Source organism: Apodemus sylvaticus, chromosome 5, assembly GCF_947179515.1.
Source record: "Apodemus sylvaticus chromosome 5, mApoSyl1.1, whole genome shotgun sequence".
NCBI classification, from domain to species: Eukaryota; Metazoa; Chordata; class Mammalia; order Rodentia; family Muridae; genus Apodemus; species Apodemus sylvaticus.
The window spans coordinates 140441660-140458483 of NC_067476.1; the positions used below are offsets into that span (position 1 = coordinate 140441660).

At 43.9% G+C, this 16824-nt stretch overlaps 1 protein-coding gene across 1 annotated transcript in view; it reads left to right on the forward strand.

The window, feature by feature from the left end:
- Positions 1-978: 978 nt before the first annotated feature.
- Positions 979-16824, forward strand: part of Asip (agouti signaling protein) — an 88989-nt gene continuing 73143 nt past the window's right edge. The window contains exon 1 of the mRNA XM_052181547.1: positions 979-1041. The gene's annotated coding sequence lies outside the window, so the exon portion shown is untranslated. The remainder of the gene's footprint in view (positions 1042-16824) is intronic.

Genomic DNA, 16824 nt, shown 5'->3' on the forward strand with positions numbered 1-16824 from the left:
TATAGCCACTTCACTGGTTTGCACATTTTCCTGAGAGGATTCTGGAGTTTATAGGGTCACTGTCACTCTGGTCCTCAGTGTAATACATTTCCCATCATTCCACCTCACAACAAGCATTTTCCAGAAAATTGTAGTAAGACAACTGTCCAACTCCTTCCCTGGGCACATGGTATAAGTCACTGCATAATCTTTGAGTCCTTTGGGATCTTTGAATCTCCCTCTTCTGTTTTTCTTTTCCTCCACATGCACACAACCTGTTTTGGTTTGTTTGTTTTTAAGACCTTACCTCATGTAGCCCAGACCAGCCACAAATCAGCTGTGTAGCTTAGGATGTCCTGATCCTCCTTTCTCTGCCTTCCCAGTGATGGCATCACAGGAGTGCACCTCAGTGCTGGTTTAGAAAGAATACACCTCTTCTTAACCAGGTCCTCCTTCCCGCACTGGGCTCTTCCGGGCTTGGAAGCTATTCATGTGCCTCAGACCCCACCAGAGCCCACCAGCCCCACTCTCTCAGCATCATCTATACTGAGAGTACTATTTGCTCAAGTTACTGATGAAGCCCTGGGGCTCCGGGAGGGCAGATATCTCAGTATAAAAATCACAGATCCTGGAGTGGCAGTTAGATCCGAAACCAGCCCTTTGATCCTCTGGTCCTCTTTCTACTCTGCCATGGGTTTCCAGAAACACGAGCTAGAACACAAGCCAAGCACAGATCTCCCAAAGATATGAGCAAGTTCGTGGACTTTACCTGCATGAGCCAAAGCCACCACGCAGAGGAGCATTTCCAGGTCTGGAGACACGAGTGACAATAGCCTCCCTGCTAGGTGTCCACACAGACACCAGTGAGCATGCTTGGCATTTGGTTCCCTCCCCCTAAGCAGGGTTTGGTCATGGCTACAGCATCCTGACAACCTATTTAAGTCCACTTGCAGGAACTGGCATCAAAGTACCATTTCCTGCCAGTCTGAGTCCTTGAGCCTCTGCAGCCTCAGAAGAAGGAGTCATTAGCTGAAACCTCCAGGAACCGGGGGGTCTGAGAAGGTATGTGCTAAATTCCATCCAGATGTTGGGTTTGGTTTTCTTCTTTTTCTCCTTTTTTCCCCCCTCTCTAATCATAATCAAAGAGTGAACAAGTGTTTTTCCCGTTATCAAGCAATGCAAGGGAAAAATACTGTTCCCTTCTTTCCTGGCCAGATCTGTACCAAATAAATGAACAAGAGGCTTACACTTTCTGGGTGACACAGACAAGCACCTGAATTCATGATTAGTGCTTTACACATAGAGCAGAAATACCAGGTAGGTAGACCATGTTGCAAATGCTTCAGTAAAATCCAATCAGAACGGAAATTCAGCTTCCAGAATTGTTTACCTGTGCTCCAGGGAGCCCATCTGTTTAAAAATATTTCTTAAAAAAAAAAGCTACTGTTGTACAAATAGGTCAAACAGTCAAATAAATATACACGTTGCTTTATTAGAAAGGGAGAGACTGTGATTGAAACTATCTGGTGGCATCTGAGCATCCGGTGTGCCCACAGCTCCATCATCCCTGTGGGGAAGGAGCGCTCATCAGTCAGCTCAGACAGCTCACAAGACTGGTCTCCTCCGGCAGCCCAGCTCTCCTGGGGTTAACTTGCTGTGGGGCTAAGGAAAAGCAGATCTTCCCAGGCTGCAGCTCACTTGACTGCCCTTCACCCCACACCTGAGCTCTCTCCCTGCAAGAGAACCTGAGGAAGGCAGCTTAGCCGGGGCTGCACTGCCAGGGGCTTCTTTGCCAGTGGCCTCCTCTGACTGCAAGCTGTGAGCAGGACCAGGCATGGATGTCACTGGGGATGGGAAGCTCAGTGACGAAGGGACCTTACTTCCAGTTCTCAAAAGATGACATCTCCAGGGTTTTCCTCTGAACTGGTGAGTTTCAAGATCTTAGTCCTCAGACTGTGTGAGTAAAAGCAGAGTCTAGCCTGTTTACCAATTAAACACACAAGGAAGCGAAGACTATGGAGGTGTCTTAATCATATCCCTTCTGACTCTTCAACAATGTTTTTTGATATTTTTGAATTTGATTGAACTTTTCAGTGGCAAATGTTTTAAAGGAAAGTCAAACCAAACCAGCCAGTGCACTTGGTGTGCCTTTCATTTCTGACCAAGCCCACGGAATAATTTGGAAGCCTCTCTGCAGACCACCAGAGATCCCGGCATACTATTTGAAGAATCATAGATCTAAAAACCTCATCTTAATTTCATTACTCTTCTTTTCATCTGGATTTATCCCCCTTGACCATAGAGAGCAACTACTGAGGAATCCCGGAACATGCCCTGTACTGTGAGAGGTGAGCGTATCTGGAAGAAGAGACTTCTCTTTCTCAGCGAGTGTTTTCAGACTTCTCTTTCTCAGCGAGTGTTTTCATTAATATTTTATCTATTCTGTAGTTATTTACCTTTTCTTGTCAAGTCCCCTCAGTGGTCTTCAGTATTACATTTGCTTCTTTGCCTCTCCTCTAGAAAACTTTCCTCTAGTTTAGATAATTTAGGTAGTTATGCTCTGGTGGACACTGCTTGCTGAAATTTATTTCCTAATCACACTCTCCGGTGTTGTGTGGGTACAAACCTTTCCAAAATGGTTAAGCACTTAAATCATTATAAAGGCAGCAGGCCGCTGAGCACATCTTACAGACAGGTTGACAGAATAGCACCAGAAAAAGAGAAGGCTGAAGGTGTGGACCCTTCCCTGTGGCAGAATGGCCCTACTGAGAGAGATGGAGAGGGATGATCCCTCATGGGGGTGGGGGGCGGGGAGCAGCCATGTTGCAGAGCCAACAGCCCAGAGCATCAGAAGAGCAAACCCAGGCAGGAACCCAGCTACCCATACCTGGAAGCCCCGTCAGCCCCCCAGCCAACCTCAACCTGCTCTGTGAAAGTAAGGGAGAGGGTGAGAGCCACACTGAAGGTACAGATGTGTCTCTGTGTCGCCTTCCTAAGACACAGGGATTGCACTCAAATGGGGACACTAGCGCTGATGGCTGTGCTTTGGGCACAGTCTGTATTAGGACAGCCATGCAAAGGCAATTACCTGGAAATGGGAGCCATTATAGCCTTTTGATTTGCTTCCTCCAATATCCTGTCAGACAGATGAAAAGAAGAGACAGACCCTAAACTCTGAAGGAAATTGCAGGTTGAGGTATTTGGTTTCAGCCTCCTTCAGGTTGAAGCTTTCCAAAGCAGAATTTTGTGTGCTCAGGAAACCAAACACTGGACTCTATTGCTCTAGCATGCTTGCAGATTCAGACAGAAGGAAACGTGTAGCCAAATGGAGACAATTGGCTTTAACAGGCTGTTAGTCTGTCGAGTGCAGAGACTCTCACTTTGGGTAGGGGCTTTGAAAGGGGCTCTTTCAGGTTCTGCAAGACAGTCTGGAGGAATCCCAGAGTGGAAGCAGTTCTGACACGTCCCAGTTGCTCACACTAGGACTGCTTCTCTTTCCAGCACTGGATGCTGTGGGTAGGCATTCAGGCATCAGGCGAACTTGCCCGAGGCTGCAGTCGGACTTGCAAAGCCTCAGAGCCAAGTGTTCAGACTGGGCAGGAGCAGTGGAGATCCAGAGCCAGGATGCTAATCAAACTGAAGAGTGCTGAAGAAGAGACATGGGATGAGAAAGCTCAGGTGTCTGCAACAGGGGTTCTGGCCATGCAGCAGGCACCTTTGACTGAGTCAAGAAAGACTGGACTCTGGAGGAGAGTGTGCACGGAGAAAGACTGAGGGTTGAGAGACTCTGCTTCCCTTTGGTGGGAAAGGTTTATTCAACTTTGGGAGAAATCAGAAAGAGCTGTGTAGCCAGAGTCTGAATCCAATTTAGATACCTGTGTAGCTGGCTCTAGCGGCCGTGTGGAGAGTCTTTGGAGGGATGCTTCGTGCTCACAGGCAGCTGCCCTGAGGAAAAGCCGAGGGGTGAGCACTGGGACAGGGGAGGGTTTGATCCACTTATTGGCTAGCCTCAGCAAAGGTAGACAGGGTCCTGTTTTTAAATTGCCTGCTGGAAGTCAGCTGCTCAATTATTACCTGCCCCATAGAATTTCTCCCTTCACTCCTGGGTGTGCTTTAAGAGAAATTTGTCTGGAGTAAGAGTCCTAAATATGAAATGTTCTAATTCACTGTTTGGGTCTTTTTATGCACGTTTCAGGGTACAGGGTGAGTCACTCCTTGCATTTAAAAGTCGTTTTTTGTTGCTGTTGCTGTTTTTTGTTTTGTTTTGTTTTGTTTTGTTTCAGACTGTCTTGCTATCTTCTATTGCCTTGTGAGGCTTTTCTGCAGGTATTAATCTGCCCGGGCTTCCGTTTTCATCTGCATCAACCAGTAAAATAAAAATTAAGCTTCTTTTGCTGGCAAGGATTCTTGTAGGTCTGACGAGAGCAGGATGGATCTCAGGGAATCTTTTCTGTGCCGTTGAAGGTGATGGTCAGATATTTCAAAATCTGTCCTCATATCTTGCCACCCTCCCACAAACTCCTCAATAATCTGGGCATATTTAGACTTTCCTTTTTGTTTTTCTTTTGAGAAAGTGTCTCCTTTTGCCTAGGTTAGAAGACGTTGAATTCCTGGTCATTTCCCCCCTCCCCTTCTTCTGAGCGTGGGGTTTAAAGTGTGAAGTCCACACTAGGCTAGACTTTTTTTTAAGTAAAAAATTTATTGAGAGAAAACACACAGAAATTGTTAAGCTTAATGAATTTTCGCTGTGACTACTCCCAGAAAAACAGGGCCTGGATCTAAAAACAAGAAATGACAAGCACGGAAAAGACCCTCCATCCCTTCCAGTCATGACCCATCTCCTCCTAAGGGTAGTCACAAACCCATGTCCTAACACCACACACCACGTTCTGTCTTACCCGTTCTCTCGATGCGTGTGCATTTTTTATGAATGGCTTCATGTGCTTTTTGTAGCGTATCCGCCCATCTTAGTTTGTGCTTTTATGTATTGGAAAGTTCAACTCAGCTTTTTGTCAGCGTTGGCAACCCACACTTTTGTGGGTAAATCCCATGAATTATGGCACCTATGTGGACACTTTAGGCCATACACCAAATGTCTGGGAGGATCAAATGAGTGATACACTTATAAAACATTCCTTCTCATTCATAATTCCTGACTTTTGCAATATTCTTAATTCCAGGTAATATCTTATATTTCAGCACCGTTTATTTATCCATTTATTTGGGGGGTATGAGTCTTTAGCTTAGGGCTTTGTGCATGCTAAGCATTCAGACCTGCATATCTTAATACTTCAGAATCAGGATTTTAGTGCCATGATCATTTTTTTTTCTCAGTTTGTGCATCAAATTCTTCTAAAAAGAATTCTAGGGTACTTTTGCCAATGAAATGGAATGAAGGCATATGTTCCTCTACTTAATGTTTCTTACATTCACTGAGGAATTTCCTCTACCCTTTGTCTATCCACAGAAGGTCGTTCATTCTTTCAATCAGCAGTATTTACCAAGTGCTTTCTGTGCGTCGACTCTATTCTAGACCATGGGAATACAGTGTCTTATTTTAGATAGGCTCTTATTTACATAGCTCATCCTGGTGTCAAACTCCCAACAGTCTTTCTTCCTCAACCTCCTGGACATGTGGACCACAGGCATGTCTATCATCAGCTAATAATATAGTAGAAAAGAAAGAAAACATCAGGATAGACTGGTGGTAAAGCACTTGCCGCACAACTGAGTGTGCACATAAAAATCTCAGGGCTGGAGAAGCACAGACAAGGGCTCCTCTGGGGCTTGTAGGCCAGTCTAGCTGAATCAGTAGGTTTCCAGCTCAGTGAAATGCACTCTCAATAAAACAAGGTGGAGAGTGACATGCACATACACATGCAAACACACAAAAAGACAGAAAACATTGAAAATAGAACATGTGAATACATGTATAACTCTTACAAAATTCTCAAAAAATATAAATTTAAATAAAAATTTAAATTTAACAGATAATAAAAATAAGTTTAATAAAAATATAAGTTAAAAATATTAACATATAATGGCAGTGCTAAAATGGAAATAAATAGGATAATGCCGAAAGTTAACAGCACGGTGCTTACTTTGGAGTGGGTAGGAGAACGCTGAGGAGATGGAGGCAGGAATAAGACAGGGAATAAGGGCAAGCTAAATTTGCCAAGAGCCGTGGAAATCCCGTTTCCAGCTTAACACAAAACAAAACAAAAACCAGCAAGTGCCAGAACTAGGCAGGAACCAAAAACACCGGTGTAGCTGTACAGTAAACAAAAAGGACAGAATGAGGACAGAGAGATGGAAGCCAGATCACCGAGACCCTTAGAAGCCAGGGCAAAGAGGTCCCAACCTTAGCAACAAGAAGCATAGCCTTATCAACAAAGTTGCAATGTGCTCTCTCCGGCTTTTTTTTTTCCTTTCTTTCTTTCTTTCTTTCTTTCTTTCTTTCTTTCTTTCTTTCTTTCTTTCTTTCTTTCTTTCTTTCTTTCTTTTTTTTAACATGGAGCTACAGTTCACAGGCAGGGATCAATGTAGATGATACATGTAGTGAGTGAGAAGTTCTGACAGTTGTACTGCCAGGCAAGTTTCCAAAATGGCTAAAGTTGTTATTGTCATTTTGAGACAGGTTCTTACTATGTTGTTCAGGTTGGCTTGAGGCGTCTGAGCTCAAGGGATCCTGGTCTCCAAGCAGTGGGCATGATGGGCTCGGACGGCTGCCTCTGACTCCAATGCCTTTTTCTCCTCCCTCCAGCAAACCCGTAAGAATTCCCTCGCCATGTATAATGGCACATGCCAGGGCTCAAGAGACTGGGGGAGAGGAAGATTTGGAGGCAAGCAGAAGCTACATATCAAGATTTTGCCTCAAAAAAAAATTACAAAAAGCTAGCAAAAAGCTAAACTCATTTCCCTCCACATTCCCACAAACATCTGGTTATGTTTGGGGGTGGAAGTGCTTTGGGTTTTTTTAGGACTTCTAAGTGGAGGCAAACGGTATCCCACCTGGCTTTGCTTGCTAAATGATATTTGTCTGTTGGTCATTTATGTATCTTCCTTTATAGTCCCAGTCCCAGGGGCTTACAGAAGATCCTATGGGTGCATATGCATCCATGCTGTGTATATGTCAGTATGGGCACACATGTATGCTATGGTACACATGTGGAGGTTAGAAGACAGCCTTTGTGAGTTGGGTCTCACCTTTCACCTTTAACATTGACCCTGGGCATCTAGCTCAAGTTTTCAAATTTGTATACCAAGTGCTTTTACCAGCTGAGTCGAGTCGTCTTGCTGGCCCTTTTTGTTTGTAAAGACAGGGTCTTGCTGTGTTCCCTGGGGTGAGTTCAGGCTCTTCAACTTAAGCTTTTCTCCCACTTCAACCTTCTGAGCACCCAGGACTACAGTCATGCACCGCCATCATACCAACTAGACCTTTTAAACTGTTCTGTTTGCCTTTTAATTATCGAGTGGGTACTATTTGAATATAGAGGCTTTTATGAATCAGATATATGCATTGTGAATATTTTCTCCTAGGGTATACTTTGTATATTTATTTTATAACTAAGTGTTCTTTTTGACTCTGAGTCTAAAAAAGAAATAAGCAAACAAATCCTTGTAGTTAGAAATAATTTAAAAGGTATTGAAAAGGTAAATGCACTATTCTGGGTGAGCTGATATTTTTTTTATCATGCAAATATGTTTGTGGCTGATAGTTTTCTTTGCTATGCAATCTACTTTGGCTGCTATTGATACAGAATTTCAGTTTTCTTTTGACTATGATTTTCATGCTATACCTTTCTCTATCATTTTAGCCTTGCTACAACTTTATATTTGATTTTCTTTATAGATACTATGTAACTGTTTCATTTTTAAAAAAATCTTGTGGGGGCTCATAGAGAGGGCTCATTAAGAGAACTTGCTGTTCTTACAGAAGACCTAGGTTCAACTTCCAGCATCCACCTGGTGGTTTACAACATCCACAGCTCCAGAGCTGGGGAATCTGATGCATGTATGTGTATGTGAAAGCAAAACCACACGTAAAGTAACATAAACTTAAAAAAACCCTATTCTGACAATTTTCACTGAGTGGTGTTTGATATCATAATGCATTATAATATAATAATGTATGCTAAAATGTAATCTATGGCTTTTCCCCTCTTCTTGGCCTTTGTTACTATGTCAGTTTCCCATGTATTGGCTTGTCATCTTGGACAGTTTTAGGTGAGTGCTGAGGGGATTACAACTTGTATATTTGAGGTGGCAGTCTACAGGCTGCCAACACTTCGTCAGTTCAAGGAGAGCACAGGAATAGCATTGCTACGTTTCCCCTCACTTCTCACTTTCCAACGCAGTTGTCCTGTTTTGTTTTTTCCTTTTGCAGACAGAATTATATAGCCTGTGTCTTTAACTCTCAAGCATTTCAGAGTTTTTAAAATTACACTTATTTATTTTGAGGAAGAGACACATGTGCCTTAGCACAGCTGTGGGTGTCAGGGGACAGCTTGCAGGAGTCACTTCTCTCTTTCCACCACGTGGGTTCCAGGTATTGAACCCAGATCATCAGGCTTGGCAGCGAGAACCTTTACCGGCTGAACCACCACACCAGCTCCCATCCAGCAGCAGAAAAATCTCAGAGAGTAAGAACAGTATTTACCTAGCTAGTTCCGGTTCTGTCTCTTCGCCCTCCCTCCTCAAGTCCCAGTATTCTGCTGGCCTGCCTCTCTTCCCCTAGATCTGAAGAACGCTTTCCCAGAGCAAGCTCTCCCAGAGCAGGACTCCCAACAGTGTGTTCTGTTTCCTTCCATCTAAGAACAGCTTTACTTCACGATCATTTCTCCTGGCTATGTCCACTGGACCTAGAACCCTGGGATAACATTTGTTTATCATGTTAAAAATGTTGTTTCAGCTTCTGGGGGTGTCTATTGTTGGTAAGACATCCTCAGCCACTAAAGCATTGTTTGTCAGTAACATACTGTCTTTGTGTTGTCTGATTTCAGTTTTGGGTTGTTTCACTTAAATTTTATCTTATTATAGTGTGTGTGTGTGTGTGTGTGTTTTAAGTGTGAGTATATGTGTTGTGTGTGGCATAACGGATGTTATGTGTGTGGATGGAGAGCCGGCTGAGGGTTAGGAGAATGTACCTCTTTTTCAGAGGCTGAAATCTTGGTTCCCAGAACCCACACCAGGGAGCTTACCATTTCCTGTAACTCCAGCTTTAACGGACTGAGCCAATGTCTCCTTGAGTACCCATACCTGAACACACACACACACACACACACACACACACACCAATTAAAAATAAAATAAATCTTTAAAACGTTTTTTAAAGTATCAGTTTCCTTCCAAATACAGCTCTATGTCCAACCCACTCTTGTCAATATGTGGTTTCAATTATTATTCCTTTCAAAGAGTTTCTAACTATTTTTGGACCCGTGGATTGTAAGAGACAGGTGTGTTTATTTTCAAGACATTTGGAGAATTTTCCATATAACTTTTCATTGTGGTTCCTAATTTAATACTGTTGTGGCTATATCACACTCTGTATTATTTCAATCTTTTAAAATGTATTAAGATTTTTTTTATAGTCAAGCATATGGCTCATATTAATGAATAGTCCAGAGATATTTGAAAAGCATGTGTACTCTTCGGTGGGGTAGAAGACTCAATAAGAAGGGGCCAGGTCCATTTGGTTTACATTGTGCCATTCATGGCTTTCTAACTGGTTCTGTAGCTGCCCAGTCTGTCTGTGCCGTTGAGGAGAAAAGAACAGACCTTTCCGGCACCGGCTGTGTATCCATCTTCTTCTTATATTTTGGAACTCCATTGTTATGTGAATATACATTTAGAAATGTTATGTGTTTTTAAAATTGTTTGTTTGGCAGTGCTGGGGATTAAACCCAGGGCCTTTTATGCTAGGCAAGGTCTCTGCCCCTGAGCCCCAGCACAAGACTGAAACACTACTTTTTAAATGAAACACCCTTCCATCATGGAAAGATGGTCTTCTTACCCGTGGCTATCCTCCTGTGTCCTCAGCTACTCCGTCAGGTGTTTCTGGATCCACTTCAGCATTCCTGTGGCCACACAAGATGTCTTCTCCTTGTCACTCCGCGTGCCCTCACGCGTGAGCCTTTCTTGAAAGCAACATCCAGTTTGGTCTTCGGTTTTCATCCAATCTGGGACTGATATTGATTAATATCAATATTAGCTAATAAGTAGTAATTAATATTGATATTGTTTAATGTTGATATTAATTAATATCGATGTTGCTACCCAGCAATGAACTGTGTGTGAATTTAGGTGCTGTTAACTCTCCGTCCTTGGTCAGAAGTCTGTGCTGACATAGCCTGGCTTCCTGACGTAGCCTGGCTTACTGCTAAGGGTCCGATAAAGCTGAAATGGAGGTATTGGCAGCGGGTATGCTCATCTAAGGGAAGGGTCTACTTCCAAGTTCAGAGTTCAGTTGCCAAACTCCAGTCTCTAGGACCAATTGTCTCTCACTTCCTAAATGGCTCTCGTTAGATGTCCCTTGCGTCACAGAGGCTGTACACTTGAATCTTCCCAGGGCCCCTCCATAACATCGTAGCCTCTCAAGCTTTGGACATCTTTGACTTCTGCCTCCAAAGGGAGAAAATGCTTCTGTTATCAATAGCTCCTGCCCACCTGGATAACATCTCTATTTTAAAATCAATTGATCGCTAATACTAATGACATATGCAAAGTCTCTAAGGGGCAGAAGTCAAGCACTGTGTGGAAGTCAGAATACAAACTAGGGTGTCGGTCCTCTCGCTGCACCTTGTTTGAGGCAGATCTGGGAATTGAAACAGGAATAATTTTGTTTTGTTTTTGAGGCGGCACCTTTATTAAGCAGCCCAGGATAGCCTGGAACTCTGGCTCTCCAATTTCAGTCTCTCAAGTTCTGGGATTGCAGGTATATGTCACCATACCGGAGTCACCTTCTTTAATAGTAATACAGTTACAGAGCCACAGGACATCGACCAAAGCCAGGGCATTTGCATTGAGGGAGAGGCACAGTCCCTGGCGGTCTGTTGGATGCTCCAGTTTCTCCCCAGCATCCCTTTCATAGTCTAAGAACTTGCGGAGCATTGTATACAACCTTCAGTTGTCACCGCTCCTTGTCCTTTAATTGTGACAGTTCCTCGGGTTTTGTTTCTGTTTTTGGTTTGGTTTGGTTTGGTTTTGATTTTTGGTTTGGTTTGGTTTTTGTCTCTTACTGCATGGATACTTCAAAGAATACTAGCCACATACTACATAAACTTTTCCTGGGTTAGGTTTCTCTGATGCTGCCTTTAACTAGGTTAAAGTTATTTTTAGCGAGAACAACGCAGAAGGTATATTATTCTCTTCTGACAGGGAAGTCATAGGCTTGTGTCTTATTGTCAACCCCAAAATCCTAGTTAATGTGGGATTTCCAGAGTCTCTCAACCTCGGAATTACTATTATAGCCTTTGTAATTGACAGGCATTTTGTAGGAATATTTTCAAATGCCTGCAGCCACTACTGTGAATTTCCACTTCAGTTATTTTTCTATCACACCCCTTCTTTCTGCATCTATTTTGGGGAATTACACTATAAAAAACCTATCATTTCTCTTCATTTACTTATAATACCATTTATTTTCACCAACATAACATTAGGGACTTTATTCTGTGCTCTTTATGGATTTCTTTGAGTTCAAGGCTAGCCTGGTCTACATAGTCCCAGCCCAGCCAAGGCTCCATAGTGAGACCCTGTTTCAAAAAGAGAGATTATTTTATTTTGTGTGTATGAGTGCTTTGCCTGCACAGCAGCAACAATGTGCACCATGTGCATGCAGTGCCTGAAGAGAGTGTCGTAGTTCCTGGGGCTGAAGTTAGGGCTGGTTTCGAGCCACCATGTGGATGCTGGGAAGTGAACCCAGGTCCTCTGCAAGAGCAGCAAGTGCCTTTAACCTCTGAGTCATCTCTCTAGGCCAGTTTATTGTTGTTGTTGCTGTTGTTGTTTTGTTTTGTTTTGTTTTTTTGAGACAGGGTTTCTCTGTATAGCCCTGGCTGTCCTGGAACTCACTCTGTAGACCAGGCTGGCCTCCAACTCAGAAATCCACCTGCCTCTGCCTCCCAAGCGCTGGGATTAAAGGCGTGCGCCACCACCGCCCGGTGTTATTTTTATTTTTAAATGAGTTATTTATTTTTATTTTGTGTGTGTGTGTGTGTGTCTAAATTATATATGTATTGCCATTTGTGTGCAGGTGTTAACAGCGGCCAGAAGGCGTTATGGCCCCTGGAACTTGTGAGCCACCTGAAGTGGGCGCTAGGAACCAAAGTGTTCCTAACTGCTGAAACACCTCTCCCGCCCGAAAGGAATTTTACAGAGAGAAACAGTTTGTCATTACCTGAAATATTGTATTTATTTTTCTTTTCTAAACCCAACTCCCTACATATAAAACTGTTATATCTATTTCTTCTAAACCAAATGAGATAAAGCAACATTTTCTTAAACCCGGGGGTGTTTGGGAACTGCAAAAAACAGAAGAATGAACACTACTCAGAAAGTGGAAAACCTTTTTCTGGGGATATTGATTTGTAAGTACACATACCGTAAGATTCAAGCTCTCCTTAGGAGGGGGGACAAGCAAAATGCCTCAGCTCAAGGAGAAACAGCTGCATTGAAGAGCTGTTTGACATAAGCTACTTGACTTTAATTGTGTGGGAGATAATTGGCCCCAATTGATTTCTCAAAGACTTGGAAACAAAAGAGCTCCCCAGAAAACCAGATAATGACTGGAGAGCTATTGAACCGGACAAAGAGGAGAGTCCAACCTAAGTTAGCCTGAGGCGTGTGTCTGCAAAGAAGAAAACACTCAATTAACATTTCCAAGTCTGCCCTCCAGCTTTATTAAAGAAGCTATAAATATATCAGATTGCTCAGACTAGTCTCCAATAGAACTTTATTTTCTCCATAAACAGGCTTTATGCCCTGTGTTTCTTGACTTAAGGTTCTCATCATGTCCGTGTCAGAAGTTTTTGGGAACTTAAATCTTAACATTAACTCCCAGCTTTAGATTATTTTATCATAAAACTCCATATTTCCCTGAAATCTTCCTTCTCTTTTTGCCCCTGGCTATTTAATACAGGGCTTTGTGCCATAGGGTTCATGTTTTAGTTAGGCTTCTATTGCTGTGATAAAACACCATGACCAAAAGCAACCTGGGAAGGAAAGGATTTGTTTGGCTTACATATCCTGAGTCATAGACCACTAAAAGAAGCCAAGGCAGAAACTCAAATGGGGTGGGAACCTGGAGGCAGGAGCAGCTGCAGAGACCCAAGGGTGGCATCACCCACAGTTAGGCTGGGCCCTCCCTCATCAACCATCGATTTATCCCTGGCCTGATTCTATGGAGGCACTTTCTCAATCGAGGTTCTTTCCTCTCAAATGACTCTAGCGTGTGTCAAATTAACATAAAACTTGCCAGTATAGTCAGTCCCCTTGTGTGGCTTAGGCTGGCCTTGAACTCCTGACCCTGGAACATGCTGGGGTTACAGATGTACCACCCTCATCAGCACTTTTCACTGTCTTGAATGTCTGAGGCTTCTGTGAAGGTGTGTGAAACATAAGGTTTCTGTGATAATTTCTCAACACTCCCTAGGAAAGCAACCACCATAACATGCAAGCAAGTAAACAAGGCTGTACTCCAATAGTACTCTATTTACAAAACCAGGGCGTGGGTTAGATTTGACCTGCTAGCTGATGTAGTTTGCTGGCCTGTCTGAGCTAATCCTCAGGATGGCATCTAAGCAGGGAATTCTATCTTGTCTGTGTCTAATCATCTATGGTTCCCTAACCTTAAGACCAATCTGGCTGGATCAACAGTTAGACTCAGGGGCTCCTCAAGCCACTGTCCCTTGCAACATCTCTTCTTCCGCAGATACCAGCAAGAACCCACAGAGGCATCTAGCTCTAGCTAACACTTCCAGGTGCCAAGATCTCCCACACAGAGATGTGAACTTACATCAGAATGGGTATTGGTGCCCAGGCATCCTACTGCCTGTCTGTCCTTCTGTCTCTAACCTGTGTGTGAATCAGAGAGCCCAACTACATGCTACGAGACCTCCCTAAAAACATATAAAAAAGAGACTCGTGCTTCTACTATGTGGGCTCTCTCATTCTCTTCAGAGACCTGCCATGCTGTCTGTTCCTGGCACTGGGGCATGACCTCATCTCAAAGTCCCTGCTGTGCTGTTGTCTATCTTTCTGTCCATGGCATTAAATAAATCTTATGGCCTCAAGAAGAAAATCTCTGTTTCAATGTCCTATATTATCTAAGACCTTTCAAGGCCCGGTCACAAAGTCCTTTCATTCCCCAGATTCTAATCTCAGGACTTGGTACATGCAGGTCCTTCACCAGGAGTAGCCTCTTGCCTTCATTTCAGCCTCTCCAAGTCCTACCGCATCCTCTGGGGTCCTGCCACACCCTTTCATGAAGTCTCCGTGGTAACTCCTTCTGTCCTCGGTCTTTCATGACTGTATGAAGCCTTAGTTTAATACCAAACTACTTTGCTCATTCTAGACCATATTTGATTATTACCTAGCACAACACCAGCTCCTGCAGGCCTCAATCATTTGTTTTAGGCAAATCCTTCCTGGAAGGCAGGAGTCAACTGGGAGCCTCATATTCTGCAAAGATAAGTTAACTCTGCCTTAGTGGCTAGCCTCTTGTTGCTCAGATCCTTGTATTTAACTTTACGTTTAAAATTCCATATTCTCTTACCTACAGAAGCTTACAAAGCCATGTAAGCTTCAGGATCTAATCCTGGGTCTGTCTCTGGATTCACCAAAAAGCCTGGCATACAACTATTATGGCCAAATCGTCTGTCCCTCAGTATTCCACCCACCTCTCTCTGCTCCCAAGCCTTACGGCCACAGTTGTGTGATTCAGCAATAGGCTTCATTCTCTTATTCTGAGTTTGTTTGGGGGCGACACAGGACAAATGTGTAAAGTATTTACACTCCTGCATCTCTCTCCTATTCAGAGAATTAACTTAGTAAGAGGAATCTCTTTCCAGTTCAGGGCTTCTCCTTCTGTCAGCCTCGTGCTGACATCTGGCCTACCTATTCTCTCGTTTGCTTCATTCTTTTAAAAAGAACATATTCTTTCACAGTTTCGTACATATGTAACATCACAGCCCTCCCCTCATTCCTCTCTCTTCCCCCGCCTCACACAGAGCTCTGTCTTTACTACAAGTTCCCCTCTACCTTCATGTCTCTGTCTCTGTGTACATGTGTGCATATATTGTGTACCCCATTGCATTTAACTAGTGCTGCTTGCCTGGACATGGATAAGGGTATTTAGAGCAAGGACAATTTACCAGTGGCTGCACCACCTTGGATTATCAGTCCCCAGCAATGGCTAACTGCTCAGAGCTTCCCAGGGAGGGGAGGAGAGAGGAGGGCCCTCACAAGCCCCTCCCCGATTCTCTTCTGCCAGTCTTCTTCATGGAAACAGAACACTCTTTCCAAACAGTCTGTCTGTCTTGTATTCTCTATTGTTCTTTCCTACTTGTTCTCTTTCTTCCTTTCAGATCCCAGCCTGGTGTTTTGTTTCCTGTCCGGCTTCCCCTCAGTCACCTCTCTTCCGTGCGTTACACCTGTCACCAAGCCTCAGTAACACATCTCCTGCTCTTTCCCACTGCTCCTTTGGAAATGTGTTCCCTCAGCCTCTCAATTAGCAAGCCAATAGCGCTTTCCCATTTTCCTTGGCACCTTTGCAGCATTGGTCCCTACTCCCTCTCTGCTCACCAAATACTGTCTTGTGCTGGTTCTGGGCCATCATCCCCTCCCTCCTCTTCTCTCGAGGCTCCCCACCTCAGACTTCTGGAGACCACTTCCTCACCTGTCAGCATCCTAAGTGTTGTAGTGCCTAGGATTCCCACAGCACCGGGCCTTGTAGGTGTTTCCTGACAGTCACTAACTACATTGCACACGAAGCTGCTGGGATAGCATCTGGCACAGAGGACATCAAGTACGTACTTCAGAGAATGGTGGCGATGATGACCTAATTGTTTTATTCCAGCGTCATGTCCTGGTGACTCACACCTTCTTAGTGCTACAAGCTGTCCAGTATAAACTGGTGCCATAAGACACCATCAGCCTCTAAGACCTCCTTCAGGGCACCTATCTTCCACATTGCAGCAGATATTGCCTGGCTGTAATGAGGTACAACTGGCTTGTTTAGAATGCCCTTTCCTGTCTGTTAGCATCCTAACCATATCACAATTCCAGGTGAGCATGTTGGACTCTTTTTCACTTCCACTAGTTTATGGGTGCAGCATATCCCCTCGGAAGCAGATGAAATGTACATTTATGATCAGCCATAGAGCGCTTATGTTTCTTCATGGGGGAATGTGATGGCTCTCCCTATCTCTTCAGAATCCCTGATTGCCTGGGAGCTTCCTAGTAGCAAGGATTGTTTTACTCACCGTCTTTCTACTATAGGGTGTGGGGTGCGGGACTAGTTTACAGGAGGTTCTTGGCATATGTTTCTTCCAACGGGCAGCTCTAAGGATCCACCTGCCTCCCTCTTCCCTGTGTTAGAATTATAAATGCAAGCTGCAGCACCCACTGATTTTTTTAAAAGATTTATTATATGTAAGTGCACTGTAGCAGCAGAGGGCATCAGATCTAGTTACTGATGGTTGTGAAGCACCATGTGGTTGCTGGGATTTGAACCCTGGACCTTTGGAAGAGCAGTTGGCGCTCTTAACTGCTGAACCATCTCTCCAGCCCCAGCACCCAACTTTTCATATGTGCGCTGGGGAGCCAAACTCAGGACTTGCTTGTATAACA